This window comes from Pristiophorus japonicus, chromosome 1, assembly GCF_044704955.1.
Source record: "Pristiophorus japonicus isolate sPriJap1 chromosome 1, sPriJap1.hap1, whole genome shotgun sequence".
In the NCBI taxonomy this organism is placed as follows: Eukaryota; Metazoa; Chordata; class Chondrichthyes; family Pristiophoridae; genus Pristiophorus; species Pristiophorus japonicus.
This window is the reverse complement of record NC_091977.1, coordinates 92,317,556-92,339,714: the sequence shown is the minus strand read 5'-3', so window position 1 is coordinate 92,339,714 and position 22,159 is coordinate 92,317,556. Positions and strand designations below refer to the sequence as shown.

The 22,159-nt window shown below is 43.7% G+C and overlaps 1 protein-coding gene across 3 annotated transcripts in view; it reads right to left on the bottom strand.

Moving 5' to 3' along the window:
- Nucleotides 1-22,159, bottom strand: part of cdc42se2 (CDC42 small effector 2) — a 273,328-nt gene that overhangs the window by 109,296 nt on the left and 141,873 nt on the right. The window contains exon 1 of one of the 3 annotated variants that reach the window (XM_070859122.1): nt 18,424-18,505. The exons of the other annotated variants lie outside the window; for them this stretch is intronic. The gene's annotated coding sequence lies outside the window, so the exon portion shown is untranslated. Of the gene's footprint in view, nt 1-18,423; nt 18,506-22,159 lie in introns of those variants that run through there. 3 annotated transcript variants of the gene reach the window in all.

The following is a 22,159-nucleotide window of genomic DNA, read 5'->3' as shown; positions in this document are numbered from 1 at the left end:
GAGATATTACATTCAATTCCTTCATCTAAATCATTAATATATATTGTAAATAGCTGAGGTCCCAGCACTGCACCTTGTGGCACCCCACTAGTCACTGCCTGCCATTCTGAAAAGGATCCGTTTATTCCCACTCTCTGCTTCCTGTCTGCCAACCATTTCTCTATCCACGTCAATATATTACCCCCAATACCATGTGCCTTAATTTTGCACACCAATCTCTTGTAATCAGGAAGACCTAAGCGACTGCCTTCGGTTCACGCCATAAACTCCATTCCCTTTGCACTGATTCGATCTCTCTCCCTGGCAACTGACTAAGGCTGACCATGTCTGTTCGCAACCTTGGTGTCATATTTGATCACTAATTGAGCATCCTATCTCATAACCGTTCTGTCACAAAGACCACCCATTTCCACCTTCGTAATATCGCCCGTCTCCACCCTTACCTCAACTTATCTACTTCTGAAACCCTCATCCATGCCTTTATCACCTCTAGACGACTATTCCAACGCAGTCCTTGCCGGCCTCCTTTCAGTTCTACCCTCCATAAACTTGAGGTCATTCAAAACTCTGCCGCTCATGTGCTGACTCACTCCAAATCCCTCTCATCCATCTCCCCTGTGCTTGCTGACCTACATTGGCTCCCAGTTAAGCAATGCCTCGATTTTAAAATGTTCATCCTCATTTTCAAATACCTCCATGTTCTCGCCGCTCCTTATCCCTGTAATCTCCTCCAGTGCTATAATCCCCCTAGAATTTTGTGCTCTGCCTATACTGGGCTTTTGAACCCAATTTTAAATGCTCCACCATGCCTTCAAGGTCCTAAGCTCTGGAATTCCCTCTCTAAGATGCTCTGCCTCTCCAATTCTCTTTCCTCCTTTAAGACGCTCCTTAAAACCTGTATCTTCGACCAAGCTTTTGGTCATCTGTCCTAACATCTCCATATATGGCTCAGTGTCAAATTTTGTTTTGTTTTGATTATACTCCGATGAAGCGCTTTGGGATGTTTTACTACATTAAAGGCGCTATATAAATATATGTTGTTGTTGTTGTTGTGCAAGTCTGTTTTTCGGCTCTTCTGTCAGATCTGTAGCAAGAGTGCGCCAGGGTTTCTGCGGCAATCCAGTTTCCAAGTTCAAGTTTAACTATACATGGAAATTACAACACAGAAATGGATATTTCCGTCCAACCAATCAGTGTTGGTGTTTCTCCTCCACATGTGCAGTAGTCCTAATCAATGTTCCCTATATTTGCGCTCTAAGTGGTGTCCCTTTAAATTTGCTGCGCAGTTGCGCATGCGCAATATCTTCCAGCGGCAGCAGCTGCTGAGCGGCTTGTGCGGGACTTTCCGATTGGTGCGCAGCCACCCACCTTCGGGGGAAACAGTAGTCCTAATCCCATGTGCCCACACTGTTCTCTCTATCCGCCTTTCCTTCTAGAAACATTGGGGGCCGTTTTTTGTCTCACTATCACCCTGTTTTTCAGCATGAACAGGGCTGTAGTGAGATGAAAATCTGAAAAAAAACTAACGCCCACTTGCCACCCAAGGCCTGCCTGATGCGATTTTCAACCAGGCCTCGATTTAGACAGCTAGTGCTCTCACCGAAAACAGGCAAGCGACTAGTTAATATATTTAAATCAGGGTTGTTTGGCAGTTTAGGCCCTCAATGCAATTTTGTCTTCTGTTAAAGCAAAGTACACTGAAACTGAGCATGTAACAGCCTAACCAGCGGTGCTTAACGAGACAACTGGAGGTTGCTCCGGAACCACTGCACTCCGAGCCCCACAAACATCATGCCATCTGGTGCTTGTTCCTCCGTGCCCCCCTGGATTGCTTAACAATATACCAACACTCAACTCCATGGAGGAACTGTCGGATTTCCCAGCCTCTACCCACGATCAGCGATCAGACTGTCAGGTTTTATTTAGTGCTGAAAGCTCACTGTAATGAACACTGACCACAAAAATGGATTTGAAAACAAGGATGAGAATTTTGAAATCACATCGTTTGTGACTGTGACAATGGTAAACTATCCCTCCTCGTCCTTCTTGACTTGTCTGCAGCCTTTGACACAGTTGACCACTCTATCCTTCTACCCCACATTCTACCCTACATGAACTAGGGGTGATCCAAAACTTGGCTGCCCGTGTCCTAACTTGCACCAAGTCCCGCTCATCCATCACCCCTGTGTTTGCTGAACTGCGTTGGCTCCCGGTTAAACAAAGTCTCAATTTCAAAATTCTTATTCTTGTTTTCAAATCCCTCCATAGCCTCTCCCCTCCCTATCACTAAATATATTCAAAAAAGAGTTAGATGTAGTCCTTACTACTAGGGGGATCAAGGGGTATGGCGAGAAAGCAGGAATGGGATACTGAAATTGCATGTTCAGCCATGAACTCATTGAATGGCGGTGCAGGCTCGAAGGGCCGAATGGCCTACTCCTGCACCTATTTTTTATGTTTCTATCTCTGTAATCTCCTCCAGTCCCACAACATCCTGAAATGTCTGTGATACTCTAATTCTGCCCTTCTGAGCATCCCTGATTATAATTGCTCAACCAATCGCGCCTTCTTTTGACTAGGCTCTAAGCTCTGGAACTCCCTGCCTAAACCTCTCTGCCTCTCTTTCCTCATTCAAGATGCTCTTTAAAACCTACCTCTGTGACCAAGCTTTTGGTTACCTGCCCTGATCTCACAATACTTCTGTGAAGTGCCTTGGGACATTTCACTATGTTAAAGTCGCTATATAAATACAAGTTGTTGTTGTTACTGCTGAAGAATAATTAACAAGTTAAAGCATAGGTCATTCTAAGCTGTTTACTTATTTTTTTTAATCAAATTACGGTCATGACAATACAGTGGAGCCCGTTGAATCCAAGTTACGACTCAGGGAGACCAGTTGATGTGACATCATTACGAGGCCGGTGTCACGATCTGCAGTCTCGGGAATACCCAAAAATATAAATTCTCCATGGAATAAGCTGGCTGAATCAATGTTTATTCTCTCCCTCTGTGCCAGGAGCTCTTAAGCTACATCTCAGGACATAATATTGATTAGTGTCACTGATTCCCTTCAATAGAAAAATACTTTACAGTTTATTGGAATGGACTAGGGGATTTTATTGGATTAAAATTCCCATAACCAAACTGATTCCCTTAAATGGACTTCACTGCATAAGTGTTTAGCAAAATAGGGTAACAATATATAATGCGGCAGACATTACCAAACCAGCCTCTGCCGTTATTATGCGCATGCATCACATATGTCCGGGTAAGAATTAGTTGAAATTCCACAAGAGTACAACAATTACAATGTACCAAATGCTAACACATGTTACTTAGTTTTAAAAGACTTTCTTCCTCATGGCTCTCACCGCAATACTGTAGACCCTGATGCCATGTTTATGCTGTCTCCAGATGATCCGTTGTGGGTAATTCGAGACATTTCTGGTTTTATTCTAGTTCCACCTCAACCAGTTTGCAGAATACTGGTGATTTCAGGTCTGCTAGAAACCAGCTCTATCTGCATTGGAAAGAACCCAAAGTCCTTTGGAAACCAGTTGGAACCAGAAATAAAATGCGCTAAAGTTTTCCAAAATAAATATCAATGAGAACACCTTGAAAACCAAACCTGAATATACAAACAACCAAATGTAGTAACAGATGCCCATGAAGAAACGTGTCTGCACAAATTTAACTCATTAGTCCAGGATTATCTTTTCTACATGTCAAATTGTCTCCTTAAAACCCTTTCTGCCATCCGCTTCACCCTCACTTCTAACACCAAAGTGCAAGGATCTCATGGAATTCATCATTTCTACGTTGCAGACCATCTATACAATTGCTACTGTTACCCGCTCCTCGCTCCTGACTTCTGATCAAACCCAGCAACCACTAATGCCATCCTGATCCCTTATCATTCTGTAGTTTTTTCTCCCACCTCCTCCCTCCACTCTCTCCAAGCTCATTCCTTACAAGATCCCTTCCCCACCCAACACCTGGCCACACAATTGCCTTTGTTCATCTCCACATTTGCCAACATTGTTAATAGTTCCTCTCCAATTACTTCCCCATTTCTAACCTATGTTTCCTCCAAGGTTCTTGGACACGTTGTCACATCCCAGCTCCATGTTAATCTCTCCCAAACTCCCTCTTCATTACGAGCGTCCGGTTCTAATGACATCCTCTGTGATAGCGATTTAATCCTCTTTGTCTTCCTCAACACGTCCATGGCACTTAGTACTTGTCAACCATGCAATCCTTCTCAATCACCTCTGCTCTGCTGTCCCGTTCTGTGAGACTGCCCTCACATGGTTCCACTCCGGGTCTTGAGAAGGTGGCCGCATGGCGATGTGAGTACACTGTATAGCTCTCCACACCCTGGGGAACTTAACAATGTGGTAGAATGCTCCAACCTTGTCAGTCTGAGCCTCAGTGGTCATGGGGAAGCTGATAAAGTCCATCCTTCTCGCGTACAGGGTGACCTGTCTAATGCAGCGATGGGTTGCATGGTGAGACAGAGGAAAAATCTCGACCACGGAGGCCCGAAAGGAACCGGACTCGTAGAAAGCCAGTGTCACGGTGACCTTGACCTCGACCGACACTGATGTCCTGATGGCAGGCTGCATATGTGGCCTGATGAGCTCACATATTTCATTGATCACCATCTTGTGGAAGCGCAGTCTCCGAAGGCAGGTGTCATCAGAGACGTTGAGGTAAGACCTCTTTTCTTTGTACATGCGGGGTGTGTATGATCTGGCCCTCCTCCTCATTCTTGCACATCTTAAATTGGGCACATAATGATGTGCATCACACAATGAGCCATCTGCACTCTGCAGCATCTGTGTATTAATCGATGCAGGCTGAGAAATGGCTGGTCCCATTGCAATGAAAGTATAATAGCGATTGATCAGAAGCAATCATTTCCTCACTAAAATACACCTACCTAGAGTAAACCCCCAATAGTCCAGAGTCTGAAAATATGTCTGTTGAGATGGTCACTTCACCTGAGAAGAACTCCAGAGTCAATGCAAACTCCCCCGAAGTTGAACAGCCTTTTGAATGAAGCAACCAGTGATTTAAAAAATGGCAGCTGGCTTTAGTTCAGAATAGTTCCACTTTTTCTGGACCGTTTTTTGGGCGAGCGATATTGTGGACGATATGTATGGTGCTGAAAGTGACGGCGGGCGATCTCCAGGGCGTTAGTTTCGCCAAATGTGCTCTTTACGACCAAAAAAATGAGCGGGTGGTATTACTGAACCTCAGCGTTAATTACGTGCGGAAAGTAACGCTGGGCGATATTATGGGCGTTGATTTCGCCCATTCTGATGATTCCGCCCAAAAAAAGTGGGTGGGCGGTATTATTTTCCCAGCGTTACGCACATGGGGAACGTAACACTCGGCAATAAGTTTCTGAAAACTGCTCATCAGTTTCCATTTTGTGGCTAAATGGGTGATATATGGGCGTTATACGTCATTTCAGCGGTAAAATGGGCGTTAAGCATGCAAAAAATGTGAAAAATCTAGCCCCATATCTATACTGATGGCAACCAGCTCTAACTCTCCAGCGCTTTCCTCCTGATACCTCTATGCTGATAGATAACCTGTCTGAAATTAAGCCCTGAATGAGTCCAAATTTCTTCCAACTTATCAGGATGGCTCAAGCCATCATTTTCTGCAGACCCCCAAACCCTATTCCATTGTCATCAATTCCAGCCCCCTCCCAGGCCAGCTCTGTAGTTGTATCATGCTGTGCAAAACCTTGGCATCCTGTTCGATCCATAACTGAGTTTCAAATCTCGCATTCTATCCATCAGCAAGATTGTTTACTTCTGCCTTCAACATTTCCTGCCTCCACCCTCTCTCAATCCCACCATCACTGAAAGTTTCTATCATCACTCAAAGTTCCTCCTGCTCTAGCCACATCTCTCTCTAATTTCCCTCCGATCCCTCCTCATGCCCTCTCCGTGCTTATCTTGTTCATGAGACCTGACACTATTCCCACTAAACCACTGACCACCCAACTTCCCTTCCTGGCCCCCATGCTAGCTGATATTGTAAATGATTCTCTTCCTTTCAAATCTGCCATCATCAGCCCCCTCCTCAAAAACACTCAACTCGGTCTAAGTAGCGAGTTGAGGAAGGGATGAAGAGGCGAAGAGGTTTGGGGAAGGGATTCCAAAGCTTAAGGCCTAGACTGCTGAAGAAATGGCCTCCAATGGTGCGGCAAAGGAAGTTGGGGATGCACAAAAGGCCAGAGTTGGAGAAACAGATTTTCCGCCTCCTTTCCAGCCTTGAATCCAATGGCTAGGCCTCAGTTGGGGTATTGCAGACAATTCTGGGCACCACACTGCAGGAAAGAAGTAAAGGCATTAGAAAGGGTACAGAAGAGGTTTACCAGGATGTTACCAGGGATGAGGGACTTCAGTTATGAGGAGAGGTCAGAAAAGTTAGGACTCTTCCCCTTGGAACAGAGAAGGCTAAGAGGTGACCTAATACAGGATTTCAAGATGATGAGAGATTTTGATAGAGTAAATAGGGAAAAGCCATTCCCTTTAGCAAGTGGGTCAATAACGAGAGGTCATAGATTCAAAATCATTGGAAAAAGATATAGAGGGGAGATGAGGATAATTTTTTTCACTCAGGATTATTGGGATCTGGAATGCTCAACCTGAAAAGGTGGTGGAAGCTGATTCCACAAGTAATTTTAAGAGTGAGTTGGACAGGTACTTGAGGCTGAGGAACTTCCAGGGTTACGGACAAAAAGCAAGAATGTGGGACTAAGTACTACTGCTCTTTCAAAGAGACAGCACGGGTACGATGGGCCAAATGGCTCCTTCTGTGCTGTACGTTTCTATGATTGCTATGATTCTAAAGACACCAGGCTGTCCGGGAGGCATTCCTGCCTCTACTGACCATAGACAGGATCCCTTTGAGATCCCCCAGACTTGGGGGAACTCCCAACCAAAGGCTACTTTAGCATGAGGCTGGGACTTGGCATTTCTGGGTCCCAGCTTAGAATCTGCAGACTCCTGCCAAAATTACCATGGGAGTACAGCAGAGTGGCTACAGATTTTGGGCCTGAGTTTTTAATCCAACAGCTAAACAAGTGCACTGGATAATGGTGCCCTAGTTTATGTCTTTCTCTCTCTGTATCCAAGGGGCCAATTCTATCAGCTAAGGTCTTGCAACCCAGCTTGAGTGGGGATCAAAACTCAAATCTTTCTGCTCTGTATGGCTTAGTTCTATCCTGAAGACTGCACTCTCCATCAGTAGCAGAGTAGGAGCTCGTGGCATTTATAGCAGAATACAGCTGCACTGAACTAATAGTGAGTGTTCTCTTTGTCTGCCTCTTACCCATGTTGCACAGTTCTACCTCTGTTGCAGGATGAAAGGGTTTACTGTCCAAATCTGGGAAATTTGCCTTCAAAATCAATGCAATTCAGAGTTTACATTAACAGCAGCTCACAGGAATTAATCCAAACACAGCCCACGCCCCGGATGTTGTGAGTAGCGAGACACTGAAGTCCGGTTCTGCACGGGGTAGAAGCTGTGTGTGACTTGGTGGTAAGTGCAGATTACATAGTACAGTGATCGTACTCACCCACAGTTAATCATAGTTTTCCTTCCTATAATATGGATTATTTTCAAAGAAGGTGGTTGCCTGAAGGGGTGAAAATGATTGGGCTCCATGCCATACCGCAGCAAAAAACTTGGCTGCAAAATTCAGAGTGTGTTTAATAATGGTTAGAAATTTACCAAATGATTAGCTCAGACACTGTGGTGTCCCTGTGGTTGATAATATTCTGCAACTAATATATCTTCCTACTCATTATCTATTGCACAGCAGGAAAGAGGTGAGGATTAACGTTTCCTTTAAGCTGCGCGGTCACAGAGTGCTCCCGGGGTCCCACGCAGCCGGCTTAGGCTTTTAAATAGAAAACTCCCACATGCACGGTATCTCGAATGGGCCGCACAGCCCCCCCAAAAAATTGCAGCGAACATTGGTGAAGATAAGTAGAAAAATGATCAAGTCATGTTTTACACTGGTGCCTGGAGTTACCCCACATTACTTTAATCTGGGCACAGTCAAAATATGGAACAATTGCCCCAGTCACAATTCTTCAAGAAGAGTAGTTCAGATCATAGATGAAGTGCGCCGCACAATCGTCCCAAATAGTGGTTGGCATGGTGACATGTGTATCACAAGGCAAATGTATACTTCCAAGCAGTGCCAAGGGTTTACAAGATTGGCATCCTGCCTTAAACTCAAAAATGGTAACATGGCCAGCATTGCGTTTAAAACCAGGTGTACCCAAGGTCAATTTTGTTTTTGGAGATGTCAGAATAAAACATTAGGGGGCTGAAATTGCCCTCCGCCCGAAACGGAGTGCACCGCCCCAAACCCAGCACGGGGCAATTTTGCCACCTAGGAGTAATTTGAAGCTGGCAATAGTGTCACAACACTCTCATACCATAACTCGCTCACACCTGCAGCTTTCACAAGTTACAGTGATCCAGTGTTGATTGCCAATTTTCTTTTCAGCCCACTGAGCCCTGCTGTGCCTCTTCTATCTAGTCAGAAACTGAAGCAACACATCGCTTTGCTCTAAAAGTAAGGTAATACTGGAATGTAAAAATTACAGCGCTCAGCACAACTTCTGATATTGCTTATTTTCATGGTTATGAAACTCCTGGGTTTTAAAAAAATATATAAAATACAGTAATACACTGTGTGATGAACGTGTCTAGACACGAGGGCCAAATCCTGCACAGACGTCTTTTTCATTCACCTCAGGCAAATACGAAACTATAATTAACAGAATGGCATCAATCAAACCCACACAGAGGCCAGTGTTTCTTCTGCATGGGTCTTTTGGTTTTGTTTGTTGTTTTAAGTAAACTAACCTAAAAAATGGTGAACTTTGAAAATCTGACACTCTCGTCAAGTTCTGTCGTTGTTCAAATTTAAGATGCTCCATGTTGCATCATAGGGAACACTCGTCAAGCTGTTGTTCCCTATGTTGAACATTCCGGACCACAAGCTGCCCATCCAGTAGTAGGGGGCATCTCATTAATTATGGGCTAACTCCATGGGATATAGTGTGGTGATCCAGCTTTCGGAGGGAAAGATAAATGACTAAAGTGGATCAATAAAGCATTCTGAGACGTTTTTCTCTGTGAGGGTACATATCTGAATGCAAGTTGCGTGAATCATGTAGCCTCATGTAGAGCGGGATTCACAGGAACGAAAAAGAAGTGGCTCTTGGCTAAAAGGAGCAAACCGGGTTAATAGCAAACTGCTTCAGAACCTTTGGAGAATATTCTTTCGGAAGCAAATGCAAGCTTGAGTTCCACTCTGCTCAGTTCATGACTCAACCATATGCTACAGAAAGGTGACAACTGGAGGCTGCAACATCATAAAATCAGGAAAGATCGTCAAACTTCAACAGTCCTTGGCAAGTCCTGCTAGTCGGTTACAAGGGGCAATGCATGCAGCCTGGGTGCAGGAATTGAGATGAAGAAATAGGCTTTAAAAAAAACAAGACATTACCCAAAAATGAAAGTTTTTTTTAAAAAGCACAGCCTTTCACCCCAGCATGTCTGTCCATTCTACAGATTGTACACAGTTTAATATATGATGTTGGGTCCATTTCAAGAGCTGAAATTGTTCTGTAAAATCAACCACAATGGATGTTCTCTCATGAGCTGAACAATACAGACCGTGCTGTGACGTTGTTGCAAGTGCATTAATCAAGACTATTCACATAATAAATGTACTTATCACAGGACTGCCTCTCATAGTTACACTTGTTGCTGACTGCTTAGGTTTAGTTACATGTTACAAGAGCAGGTTGACAGTAAAAAAACAATATATTCACAATCAATATGTTCATAATTTATTTTAATGATTTAGACTTTGGAATCAAAATCACAATTTCCAAATTTGAGGACGACACCAAATTGGGAGGGGTAATCAACACCGAGGAGGACTGCAACAAGAAGGCATTAATAAATTTTCAGAAAGGGCATATAATTGGCAAATGGATTTCAGCATAGATAAGTGTGAGGTATTTTGGTAACAAAAATAAGGAGATCACTTATGGCTTGAAAATAAGAATTTAAATGGGGTAGAGGAGCAACGGGATCTGGGAGTAAAAATACACAAATCACTAAAAGTTGTGAGCAGGTCAATAAGGCCATAACAAAAGCAAACCAAGCACTTGGATAGAACTGAAAAGTAAAGAAATTATGCTAAACCTGTATCGAGCCTTGGTTAGACCACACTTGGAATACTGTGTACAGTTCTGGGCACCATATTATAAGGGTATAGAGGCACTGGAGAATGTGTAAAAAATATTAACAAGGATGATACCAGAACTGTGAGGCTACACCTATCAGGAAAGGATGAACAGGCTGGGTCTCTTTTCTCTTGTAAAGAGAAGGCTGAGGGGTCACCTTATAGAGGTCGTTAAAATTATGAAAGGTTTTGATAGAGTAGATACAGAGAGAGTGTTTCCACTTGTGGGGAAGAACATAACTACAGGTCATCAATATGAGATAGTCACTAAAAAATCAAATAGGGAATTCGGAAGAAACCTATTTACCCAAAGAGTGATGAGAATGCGAAACTCGATACCACAAGGAGTGATTGAAGCGAAGAGTATAGATGCATTTAAGGGGAGGCTAGACAAGCATATGAGGGAGAAGGGAATAGAGGGTTATGCAAATAGAGTTAGATAATGGAAGGATGGGAGGAGGCTCAAGTGGGGCATAAACACTGGCATGGACTGGGTGGAGCAAATGGCCCATTTCTGTGCTGTATATTCTATGTAATTCTATGTAATGTTCTGTCTTCACGAAGGAAGACACGAATAACCTTCCGGAAATAATAGGGGACCGAGGGTCTAGTGAGAAGGAGGAACTGAAGGAAATCCTTATTAGGTGGGAAATTGTGTTAGGGAAACTGATAGGATTGATGGGATTGAAGGCCAATAAGTCCCCGGGGCCTGATAGTCTGCATCCCAGAGTACTTAAGGAAGTAGCCCTAGAAATGGTGGATGCATTGGTGATCATTTTCCCACAGTCCATCGACTCTGGATCGGTTCCTATGGACTGGAGGGTAGCTAATTTAACACCACTTTTTAAGAAAGGAGGGAGAGAGAAAACGGGTAATTATAGACCTGTTAGCCTGACAACAGTAGTGGGGAAAATGTTGGAATCAATTATTAAAGATGAAATGGCAGCACATTTGGAAAGCAGTGACGGGATTGGTCCAAGTCAGCATGGATTTATGAAAGGGAAAGCCTGCTTGACAAATCTTCTAGAATTTTTTGAGGATGTAACTAGCAGAGTGGACAAGGGAGAACCAGTGGATATGGTGTATTTGGACTTTCAAAAGGCCTTTGACAAGGTCCCACACAAGAGATTGGTGTGCAAAATTAAAGCACATGGTATTGGGGTAATGTATTGATGTGGATAGAGAACTGGTTGGCAGACATAAAGCAGAGGGTCGGGATAAACGGGTCCTTTTCAGAATGGCAGACAGTGACTAGTGGGGCGCCACAGGGCTCAGTGCTGGGACTCCAGCTATTTACAATATACATTAATGATTTGGATGAGGGAATTGAATATAATATCTCCAAGTTTGCAGATGACACTAAGCTGGGTGGCAGTGTGAGCTGTGAGGAGGATGCTAAAAGGCTGCAGGGTGACTTGGACAGGTTAGGTGAGTGGGCAAATGCATGGCAGATGCAGTATAATGTAGATAAATGTGAGGTTATCCACTTTGGTGGCAAAAACTGGAAGGCAGAATATTATCTGAATGGTGACAGATTAGGAAAAGGGGAGGTGCAATGAGACCTGGGTGTCATGGTACATCAGTCATTGAAAGTTGGCATGCAGGTACAGCAGGCAGTGAAAAAGGCAAATGGTATGTTGTCCTTCATAGCTAGGGGTTTTGAGTATAGGAGCAGGGAGGTCTTACTGCAGTTGTACAGGGCCTTAGTGAGGCCACACCTGGAATATTGTGTTCAGTTTTGGTCTCCTAATCTGAGGAAGGACGTTCTTGCTATTGAAGGGGTGCAGCGAAGGTTCACCAGACTGATTCCAGGGATGGCTGGGCTGCATATGAGGAGAGACTGGATCAAATGGGTCTTTATTCACTGGAGTTTAGAAGCTTGAGAGGGGATCTCATAGAAACGTATAAAATTCTGACAGAACTGGACAGGTTAGATGTGAGAAGAATGTCCCTGATGTTGGGGAAGTCCAGAACCAGGGGACATAGTCTTAGGATAAGGGGTAGGCCATTTAGGACTGAGATGAGGAGAAACTTCTTCACTCAGAGAGTTGTTAACCTGTGGAATTCCCTATCGCAGAGAGTTGTTGATGCCAGTTCATTGGATACATTCAAGAGGGAGTTAGATATGGCCCTTACGGCTAAGGGGATCAAGGGGTATGGAGAGAAAGCAGGAAAGGGGTACTGAGGTTGAATGATCAGCCATGATCTTATTGAATGGTCGTGCAGGCTCGAAGGGCCGAATGGCCTACTCCTGCACCTATTTTCTATGTTTCTATGTAATACAAAACAAAAATCTTGAGAGTTTGATTGTGTTAATTTGTTACTTTATTTCCTTTGTGAAATAAAAACCTGTTTGAACGCTGATATTCCCATTCACCATGCTATGGCCACAGATTCCTTGGAGAGCGTAATTTCAGCAAACTATACAATCACAAAGTATTAGGTGTTGAAGTAATTTGTCCAGATGGTAGGTGAATATCGGTTTGAGGTGTATATTTGGGATGGCCTCTTTCCCATGTCATTCATTTGTAAGAGGCCTCCCTATAAATGTACTGTTCAAGCCCGAGATAAATATTTAATAAACAAGCTCCTCGCAGTGAACAGCCTGAATTAAGCAGGAAATTGATGTGTAGCTCTAGCACTTTTAGGGGCCACTTTTTGGGCTCAAGGAGTTGCTCTGTTTTTTTTTTTAAAGAGAAGGCTGCTTTTTCTGGCGTAACTTAAAAGTCCCCAGTTTCCCCAATCAATTTGCACCAGCGTAACTCACTTAGCTATGTTTTTTTTAGGTTAGTTTGTTTTTCTCAAAAGGGGGCGTTAGCAGCCCTCAACACCAGTTCTGGCCATTTAGGCAACTTTAGCCAGCTAATAGTTACTCCATTTCTACTTGGGCCAGCGTATGTGGCCACTTCAGAAAACCTTTGCGGAGAGTTAAATAAATCGGTACAGGTAGGTACATCGGAGGTCATTTGACCTGGAATAGGTGCGGGAAGCGGAGAGGACCTGGACCTGAACCAACCAAGCCTTACTCTTAGCAATGTTTGCAAACAAAAACTACTAACAATTTTATAAGAAATAAAAAATTAAAGTCCTACCTTCATCTTTAAACTGCAATTCACCTTTCTACACTCGGCCCGGGAAAGCAGCAGGTCGGTGCAGGAGGCCACTCAGCCTGGGCTAGGGGCAGGACAACGCACCGGAAGGTCACTTGGCCTGGGCTAGGGGCGGGACAACGCACCGGGAGGCCACTTGGCCAGGGCTAGGGGCGAGCAGGAGAACTGATATAAAATCACTGACAGGCAGCGCCCGCCCCTAGCCCTGGCCAAGTGGCCTCCCGGTGCAATCAATCTCTTAGAATTCACTGGCAGGCAAGAGCACCCACCCTTCCCCTCAACGACTGTCTGTCCACCTGTGACAGAGACTGTAATTCTCGTATTGGACTGTTCCGTCACCTAAGAACTCATTTTTAGAATGGAAGCATGTCTTCTTCAATTCTGAGGGACTGCCTATGATGATGACCTCGCAAAGAATAAATAAAGGAGCTGGATGAAAAGGAAGATGAGTTTGTCGGGCCTAATACCCTTTTCTTGTTTCATAAAATTCTGTGCCATAAATAAAGGATGGTATCCAATTAAAAATAAGAGCATACAAAGTGGCATAAACTAGTGGGAGGACAGAAGACTGGGAAGCTTTTAAAAGCCAGCAAAGAACGACCAAAAAAATGATTAAGAAAGGGAAGATAGACTACGAAAGTAAACTAGCACAAAATATAAAAACAGATAGCAAGAGTTTCTATAGGTATATAAAAAGGAAAAGAGTGGCTCAAGTAAATGTTGGTCCCTTAGAGGACAAGACCGGGGAATTAGTAATGGGGAACATGGGAGATGGCAGAAACTCTGAACAAATATTTTGTATCAGTCTTTACGGTAGAGGACACTAATAATATTCCGACAGTGGACAGTTTAGGGGCTATGGGGGGGGTGTAACTTAACACAATCACAATCACTAAGGGGGTGATACTCAGTAAGGTAATGGGACTAAAGGCAGATAAAGCCTAGGGTCTTGTGGCTGCACTGGTTGTAATTTACCTAAATTCCCTGGATTCTGGGGAGGTCCCAGCAGATTGGAAAATTTCAAATGTAACGGCCCTATTTAAAAAAGGAGGCAGACAAAAAGCAGGAACCTATAGATCAGTTAGTCTAACATCTGTGGTTGGAAAAATGTTGGAGTCCATTATTAAAGAAGCAGTGGCAGGACATTTGGAAAAGCAAAATTCGGTCAGGCAGAGTCAGCATGAATTTATGAAGGGGAAGTCATGTTTGACAAATTTGCAGGAGTTCTCTGAGGATGTAACAAACAGGGTGGATAAAGGGGAACCGGTGGATGTGGTGCATTTGGACTTCTAGAAGGCATTTGACAAGGTGCCACATAAAAGGTTACTGCACAAGATAAAAGTTCATGGGGTTGGGGGTAATAGATTAGCATGGATAGAGGATTGACTAACTAACAGAAAACAGAGAGTCGGGATAAATAGTTCATTCTCGGGTTGGAAACCAGTAACTAGTGGGGTGCCGCAGGGATCAGTGCTGGGACCCCAACTATTTACAATCTATATTAACGACTTGGAAGAAGGGACTGAGTGTAACATAGTCAAGTTTGCTGACGATACAAAGATGGGAGGAAAAACAATGTGTGAGGAGGACACAAAAAATCTGCAAAAGGACATAGACAAGCTGAGTGAGTGGGCAAAAATTTGGCAGATGGAGTATAATATTGGAAAGTGTGAGGTCATGCACTTTGGTAAAAAAAATCAAAGAGCAAGTTATTATTTAAATGGAGAAAGATTGCAAAGTGCCGCAGTACAGTGGGACCTAGGGGTACTTGTGCATGAAACATAAAAGGATAGTATGCAGGTACAGCAAGTGATCAGGAAGGCCAATGGTATCTTGGCCTTTATTGCAAAGGGGATGGAGTATAAAAGCAGGGAAGCCTTACTACAGCTATATAGGGTATTGGTGAGGCCACACCTGGAATACTGCGTGCAGCTTTGGTTTCCATATTTACGAAAGGATGTACTTGCTTTGGAGGCAGTTCAGAGAAGGATCACAAGGTTCATCCCGGGAATGAGTGGGTTGACTTATGAGGAAAGGTTGAGTAGTTTGGGCCTCTACTCATTGGAATTCAGAAGAATGAGAGGTGAGCTTATTGAAATGTATAAGATTATGAGGGGGCTTGACAAGGTGGATGCAGAGAGGATGTTTCCACTGATGAGGGAGACTAGAACTAGAGGGCACAATCTTAGAATAAGGGGCCGCCCATTTAAAACAGAGATGAGAAGAAATTTCTTCTCTCAGAGGGTTGTAAATCTGTGGAATTCACTGCCTCAGAGAGCTGTGGAAGCTGGGACATTGAATAAATTTAAGAGAGAAATAGATAGTTTCTTAAACGATAAGAGGATAAGAGGGTGGCTAAGTGGAGCTGAGTTCATGATCAGATCAGCCATGATCTTATTGAATGGCGGGGCAGGCTCGAGGGGCCATATGGCCTACTCTTCTCCTATTTCTTATGTTCTTATGAAAGTCAGAGCTGTCCCTGTGCCCTCTTTGCAAGGGGCCATGTAAAAATCTGCTGCCAGAAAAAATAGATCCTCCTATTCGGAGATACAGGCTGCACTCCTGGCCCGATCCCCCAAAGTGCACCCAATATTTACCACTTATACTGATACTGCCCCAGGCTTCTACGTCAGGGAATTCCCAACATGGAGAGTCGCTATCCCCGGCCCTGGCCCCTCCTGCATTAATGAACTTGCTTGGGCAGTTGGAGGCTCTACCTCCGCAAGGCCAGAAAGAAATTCTTGGGCAGCTCAAATGCCACACTTATGTTCTGTGCTAACAAGATAGCACAGCATCACTATGAAAAATTGCATCATCGATTTGCTTCTCTGATTCCTCAGCTGGTCTCAAGATTCGATTCCCTGCTCCTAACTGCTTTTCTGTGATCCATGTTAGAAATGCGTTTTTTAGATGTTTGGTGGAGACAGGAATGCGATGAGTTGTGATGTGCCATGGTTGGATAGTCTGATAACACTCACTAACTGGGTTCGCACGAAGAAGGGCACATGGACAAAGTGTTACTGTCTCCCAAGGAACCATATGCCAGCATAAATTAGTACCTTCAGGAAAGGAAGGAAGCAAATTTTTGCCTACGTAGCAAGTCACAGCATTTCAATAGCAATTAACTGTGAAGCTCTTTGACACACTTTGGCATATAAATATTCCCGGGCCCCCTTGCTAGCTGACATTTCAAATGATTCCATCTCCCCGGGTACTGTGCCCCTGACTTTCAAAACTGCCGTCATCATCCCCACCTCAAAAAAACTGCTTAAACTGCCTGTTCTTGCAAACTACCTCCCCATTGTCAACTTCCTTTTCCTCCCCAAAGTCCTTGAATGTGTTACTGCCTTCCTGCTTTGTGCGCATCTCTCCCACAACTCCTTTTTTGATTCTCTCCAATTAGATTTCTGCCCCTCCCTTAACCAAAATTATGAGCAAAATTCTTTGTGATTGTGACCATGCTGCATTATTCCTCCATGTCCTCCTTAACCTCTGTGCAACCTTTAGCATGGTCCTGTTCCAACCACCTTTTCCAATGGCTCTCCTCCGTTGTCTAGCTTTGTGGGACTCCACTCAGTTGATTCTACTCTCACCTATCCAATTGTAGCCAGAGCATCTCAATCAATGGCTTCTCTTCCTGATCCGCACTGTTACATCTGGAGAAACCGCCTTCAGTTAAGAATGAAGCCATCATATTTGGCCTCCGCCACAAACTGTCTTCTCTTAGCCAATTTCAAAATGGAGATGAATTGCCCATGGGGCTAGGCCAGGTTGATTGATCTGGAAATGAATCAAGATAAGGAGGGCTCTATTTTAGGTGCTAATTTGTTGTGTATGGTCAAGAGATTTTAACGGGTACTTGGACACCGGACATTGGGCAAGTACCAGCTCATCAAAATCTGTAAAGTCTACCAAGAAACCAATTAGATCTAAAGAAATTCGATAAAGGATATTTTAACTCTATGGATGGATTCCAATCTTAGCAGTCTTGCTGGTGGAACGGTTATGTGGTCGCAAGTTCATCTCGGGGTCAAACACAATACCAAGTTTGTGAACGGTCTGGCTCAGCTTCAGACAGTTGCCAGGGAGATGGATGGAAATGGTGGCCAGGGAACAGAGTTTGTGGCCGAATGTAATAAATATTCATAATCCGAATTTTCTTTTTAAATATTAGGGCGTTTTGCAGCACTTATTTAAAAAAATTTAACAAGGAACAAACTGAAAGCAAAACAAAATACAATTACTGTATAACAAAAAAATCCTTTCACATATGGCCACTGGTCCTACTTAGCATCCTTGCTGAATTTAATCTGTTGTTTTGATCTAAACACTGCATAAAAAAACATTTCCACAGGCAGGTGGCTTAGCTTGTTACAAGTAGGCTCAATTCAAAGGCAAGTTTTAACTGAACAGATGCTCCAAAAAGGAAGTGCACAACTGCCACATTACCTGGAAATTTCAACATTGTAGGTCTAACTGTACAGAGCAAGGAGCTGCTATCTGTACTATTTATATGTGACATGTGGCATAATAATCAACATAAAATTACATTGGAATGACAACTCAGAAACAGGCTGTTGGACCCAAGCAGTCTGTACTGTACTGTACCCAGCATTGAAGTACTGACCACGCTCGATCAGCTCCGTTGGGCTGGCCATATTGTCCGCATGCCCGCTACGTGATTCCCGAAGCAAGCGTTCTACGTAGAGTTTCGACACGGCAAGCGAGCCCCAGGTGGGCAGAGGAAATGCTTCAAGGACACCCTCAAAGCCTCCATGGTAAAGTGCAACATCCCCACCGACTCCTGGGAATCCGTGGCCAAAGACTGCCCAAAGTGGAGGAAAAGCTGAGCACCTCAAGTCCCATCACCGAGAACAAGCACAAACCAAGAGTAGACAACGGAAGGGGCGTGCGTCAACCCAGGCTCCCCGACCACCTTTCCCTCAACCAGTCTGCCCCACCTGTGACAGAGACTGGAGGTCCCGCATTGGACTCCTCAGTCACCTGAGAACTCACTTTTAGAGTGGAAGCAAGTCATCCTCGACTCCGAGGGACTGCCTATGATGATGTACTGATGTTCATCCTCCACATGAGTCGTTGTCCTAATCCGATGTGCCTGGCGTGTTCCGATATCCCTTTATTCCCGTTGCCTTCAACCAGCTATCTAACTGATTTTTAAATATTGGCATGGTCTCTGCTTCAATCACTTACTCTAGCAGCACATTCCACAACCTCATAACCTTCTGTGTAAAAAGGGCTTGCTGTCCTAAATCTCTTTTAGCTAAACCTTATATCACCTTGATTTACCCCCCTCAATCACTGGAAGCAGTCGGTTCCAAACTACACGGTCCCATCCCTTCATAACTTTAAACAACACTATCAAATCATTCCTTAATCTCCTGTTCTAAAGAAAAGACTGTTTCAAGTCTTTCTTCGTATTTGTATTTCCTCATACCAGGCAACATCCTTGTGACTCTACGGTGTAGCCTCTCAACATCCTTCACATAATGTGGAACCCAAAAGTTGATGCAGCACTCAACTGTAGTCTTAAGATTTTATATGGATTCATCATTATATCTCGACTTTTATAATCTATAGCTCTTGCCATGAAACTCAGTATTCCATTACCTATTTTTGGCCTTATCTACTTGCAATGCTGATTTTCATGTCTTGTGAACCTGAACTCCCAAATCCCTCTTCTCTTCCACATCAAGCTTTCAAAGTAGAATTACTACTATTTCTGATTTTTAAATGTAGCGTTTTACATTTACTGACATCGACTTGCATCCACCACTTTTTTTCCCATTTCACTATCTTGTCAATATTTCCTTGCAGTTTCCTTTGGTCCTTATAGGCCTCCTATTTTGTTATCGTCTGGAAGTTTAGATACCCCTCGCTCATGCCTATATCTAAATAATTGATGTACACAGTTAAACAGAAACGTTCCCAGAATCCTGTGGGACACCGCTACCTACTTCCTCCCTTCCAACCAGTTTATAAAGCAGCTTGCGACCGTCTTCCTACTTCTATACCCCTTAATCTCCTCCAAGTCTCCCGTTAACTAATTATCTACCCAGTTACGTAACTGATCTTTATCTTTTGTTAACCTTTTGCTGCATTACCTGTGATCTATATCCTTCAGTATTTTTTAAAATTGCATCTGTTGTCTCTGTATAGAAGTCTGCCATATGGGACCTTATTGAAAGCCATGCTAAAATCCATATACACTACATCAAACGCACAACCCTCTTCGACCCTTCGCGTTACCTCTTCAAAAAATTCAATCAAGTTAGTCACACACGATCTTCCCTTAACAAATCCATGCTGGCTGTCCTTGATTAATCCGTGTCTTTCTAAATGAAGGTTTATCCTGTCCCTCAGAATTTTCTCCAATGATTTTCCCACCACCGAGGTTAGGCTGACTGGCCTGTAATCACTCGGTCTATCCCTTTCTCCCTTTTTAAACAACGGTACATTAGCAGTCCTCCAGTTATCTGGCAACTCACCTGTAGCCAGAGAGGATTGGAAAATGATGGTCAGAGCCTCTGCTATTTGCTCCTTTGCTTTAATTAACAGCCTAGGTTACATTTCATACAGGCCTGGGGATTTATTCACTTTCAAAGCTGCTAAGCCCCTTAATACTTCCTCTCTCACTATGTTTATTTCATCTAATATTTCACACTCCTCCTCCCTGATTTCAATGTCTGCACCGTCCCTCTCTTTTGTGAAAACAGACACAAAATATTCATTCAGAACCATACCCATGTCTTCCATTTCCACACATAGATTACCTTTGTTGTCTCTAATAGGCCCCACTCTTTCTCTAGTTATCCTCTTGCTCTTAATGTATTTATCTGGCCTGCACTGAAGGTAGCAGGCCAGGTAGCTAAGGTGGTTAAGAAGGCATATGTAATACTTGCCTTTATTTGTCGAGGCAGAGAATATAAGAACAGGGAGGTTATTCTTCAACTCTAATAAAACATTAGCAAGACCATAACTAGAGTACTGCATGCAGTTCTGGTCACCTCATTACAGGAAAGATGTGATTGCACTGGAGGAGGTACAGAGGAGATTTACGAGGATGTTGCCTGCTCTGAAAATATTTAATCTACGAGGAAAGATTAAATAGGCTGGGTTTGTTTTCCTTGGAACAGAGTAGACTGAGGGGTGACCTTATTGAGGTGTATAAAATTATGAGGGGCCTAGATAGAGTGGGTAGAAAGGACCTATTTCCCTTGGCAGAGGGGTCATCAACCAGGGGATATCGATTTAAAGTAATTGGTAAGAAGTTTAGAGGAGATATAAGGGGAAATTTCTTCACCCAGAGGGTGGTGGGGGTCTGGAACTCATTGCCTGAAAGGGTGGTAGAGGCAGAAACCCTCACCACATTTAAGGGTGCTTGGATGTGCACTTGAAATGCTGTAACCTGCAGGGCTACGGACCAAGACCTAGAAAGTGGGATTAGGCTGCATAGCTGTTTGTTGACCGGAACGGACACGATAGGCCGAAATGGCCTCCTTCCGTGCCGTAAATTTCTATGATTCTATGAACAGTTCAGAACCACATCTGACCTCAGAAACCTGAGGTAGCTCGTTAAGAATAGTCTTTGTTATAGCTTCTCAGGTTTACTGGTGTCAGTTATTCCTGTAAACAGTTTGAGCATCTTACTTTTATGCGAGTACTATAGCAATCTGTATGATAGGTAGCCCTGGGGAAACTAAACCAAATATCTGTACCTTCTGTACATGCATTTCTTCAATCTAACTGACGCTGAATTAAATTAACAGACGAGATTTGATTCAAATTACAATTTGCACTCGTTAATGAAGCCATCATCTTGTCAAAGCTCCTCTTTTAAACTTAGTTTGAAAATCCTTAATTCCCGTACTTATTAAACATTAGCTGACAGTATGTTAAATTGATACCTGTAGACTCAAACACTGCATCCAATGTTTTATTGCGCTGATAAAAGTGACAAATGTGGCTCAGTGGGTAGCACTCTTGCCTGTGAGTCAGAAGTTGTGGGTTCAAGTCCCACTCCAAGGACTTGAACACATAAATCTAAGCTGACACTCCAGCGTAGTACTGAGGGAGTGCTGCACTGTTGGAGGTGCTATCTTTTGAATGAGACGTTAAACCATGGCTCCGTCTGCTCTCTTGGGTGGACGTAAAAGATCCCATGAAACATAGAAAATAGGTGCAGGAGTAGGCCATTTGGCCCTTCGAGCCTGCACCGTCATTCAACAAGATCATGGCTGAACATGCAACTTCAGTACCCCATTCCTGTTTTCTCACCATACCCCTTGATCCCCCTAGTAGTAAGGACTACATTTAACTCCTTTTTGAATATATTTAGTGAATTGGCCTCAACAACTTTCTGTGGTAGAGAATTCCACAGGTTCATCACTCTCTTGATGAAGAAGTTTCTCCTCATCTCGGTCCTAAATGGCTTACCCCTTATCCTTACACTGTGACCCCTGGTTCTGGACTTCCCCAACATTGGGAACATTCTTCCTGCATCTAACCTGTCTAAACCCGTCAGAATTTTAAACGTTTCTTCTGAACTCCAGTGAATACAAGCCCAGTTGATCCAGTCTTTCTTGATCTGTCAGTCCCGCCATCCCGGGAATCAGTCTGGTGAACCTTCACTGCACTCCCTCAATAGCAAGAATGTCCTTCCTCAAGTTAGGAGACCAAAACTGTACACAATACTCCAGGTGTGGCCTCACCAAGGCCTTGTACAACTGTAGTA